The sequence below is a fragment of the Suricata suricatta genome, chromosome 16, assembly GCF_006229205.1.
Source record: "Suricata suricatta isolate VVHF042 chromosome 16, meerkat_22Aug2017_6uvM2_HiC, whole genome shotgun sequence".
NCBI classification, from domain to species: domain Eukaryota; kingdom Metazoa; phylum Chordata; class Mammalia; order Carnivora; family Herpestidae; genus Suricata; species Suricata suricatta.
Window position 1 is genome coordinate 36,718,623 of NC_043715.1, and position 2,272 is coordinate 36,720,894.

Sequence of the window (2,272 nt, forward strand, 5' to 3'; positions counted from 1 at the left end):
GGCCTTCAGTCCATTTGGCTCAGATAATTGACACCCAAGCATGCCCTTCCTGAGGCCCTGCACAAAGCATCTCCCACCTCACAGCCGTGCTAACTAAAATCTTTCCCAGGGGCTGACGGTTCCCAGGCTCCCCCCAGAAATCTCTCTCATCTTGAAGGAGAGAGCTGGGAAGCAAGCGCATTTCAAGGAGAATCCTCTCAGTGGTGAAGCAGAGTTTTCTCCGTCGTGTGTCTAATATGCTCTTTGCCCTGAACCTTGGAAATTTCCAGTGAAATCATGTGCTTAAAAGGACCCTGGGGACAGACAAGGAGGCCTTTACTTGAAACAACTGTTTCTCATGCAACCCCTCCAGAGTTGTAAGATGATAAATATCAGATTTAACTTATTCAACTATTTCTCTTTCAGGGGCCCCCAAAGGGCATAACCATTATTTTAGAATGTAAATTTATGATCAAATTTAAGGTGCATGATTTGGGGAGCTGATGCCTGCCCTTATGTCCCCAGAAAGTTCTGTCTAATCAGGTGGGATGCAGGTTTGTTACAGCAAGGTGCCCTGGGGCAGAGGTCTCAAGCCCTAGTGCCTTCGGGGGCCAGGCAGGGGCCTGAGAGAAGTGAGGAAGGCTGGTGAGCCTGTGGGTGATTCCCTGTCTAAAGAGACGGTGGCAACCCCTTGCCAGCCCGTCGGTGCCACACAGAATGCCAGATTTGTATCTTTAAAAGGTCCCGTGACTTTTAAATATCAGTGATCAGGTATTTAACAGATGCAGCTGAGCTAGCTGGATATAGCGAGTGTGGAAACAGCAAGCAGTAGCTTCACAGTGGAGAAACCTGGCAGATACCACCTGAACCAGGTGAGCAAGGTGGATGTCACCAGGGAGGCTCTGTGGGTGTCACGTGTCCCTGGAATGGCACTAGGAGATAGGCACAGCACCTCCCTCCGTGGTCCATAATCCCAGGCTGATCGTGAGAAAGTCATCAGGCAGACCCAAACGGAGAGGCATTCTACAAATGCCTGACCAATACTCCTCAAAGCTACTCAGGCCATGAAAGACAAGCAAAGCCTGAGAAACTGTCACCGACCCGGGGAGACTAAGGAGACCTGAGGATTAAATGCAGTGTGACATCATGAGCTGGATTTGGGGACAGGAAAAGTTCATTAATGCAAAAACTGCCAAAATCCAAATAAGGTCTGGAGAATCGTTAATAGTCATGTATCAGTGTTGGCTTCTTAGTTTTGACAAATGTACCATGGTAATACAAGATGCTAACATTGGGGCGCCAGGGTGGCTCAGTCGGTTAAGCGTCCGGCTTCAGCTCAGGTCATGATATCATGGTTCGTGGGTTCGAGCCCCTTGTCAGGCTCTGTGCTGACAGCTAGCTCAGAGCCTGGAGCCTGCTTCGGATTCTGTGTCTCCCTCTCTCTGTCTCTCAAAAATATATAAAAAAAATTTAAAAAAAGAAAAAAAGAAAATGAATTAATAAAAAAAGCTCTCTGTTTAAAAAAAAAATGCTACCATCAGGGGAACAGAAACTGGGTGAGGGATGTACATGAATTCTCTGCACGGTCCTGCCAACCTCTCTGTAAATCCACTACTGTTCCAAAATAAAAGGTTTATCTGAAAGAACACAGCCCAGGCCAGGGAGGACCCATGTGTAGGCTGTACCCCCTCAGGAAGCCAAGGCTGCAGGGCTCTGAAGCACCCTCACCCCTGGGACAGAGACCAGGCCAGCTTCGAGCCCCGGAGCCTGAGCACTGTCCCTGGACGGGCTCTCCTTCTGCTCCTAACAGGGAGGATTCCGGGGAGGGAAAACTAGTAATTTACAAATTTTACTGAATTTTTCCCTGTGACACCTGTGAGGCGCTTAGAGTCGACATGAGTTGCACACATCTGCACTAAACCTTTATGAGAACAACAATATTTGATTTAGAGCAGCACTTAATGCAAAAAGTCGCCAGGAATATCGACCAGCAAATTATTAACTCTTCGCAGAAGAGGAAATTCCTTTGTTTTCTGGGTAAAATGATACTCCCGCCCTTGAGTAGGGGCTGCAAGTAGCAAATCCCCGGGTTCTCTTTGCAGACATCCCGTTCTCCACCAGCTTTTACATAATCCAAATAAAACACATGCTCCCACATGGCCTCTGGGAGCAGCTATTCGATAACCTATCCCATCAAGCCCGCCCCTGAGCATGTAGATGGGGTGGGACAAAGATACAGAATGTCACTGAGGAAAGAGGCAATGGCCTGGGCTCCGCCCTCACTGGCTGCTTC

General features: G+C 48.4%; 1 protein-coding gene across 2 annotated transcripts in view; it reads right to left on the bottom strand.

Annotated features, from left to right (window-relative positions):
• LOC115280239 (protein C19orf12 homolog) overlaps window positions 1–2,272 on the bottom strand; it is a 15,255-nt gene that overhangs the window by 6,240 nt on the left and 6,743 nt on the right. The gene's annotated exons all lie outside the window — the stretch shown is intronic.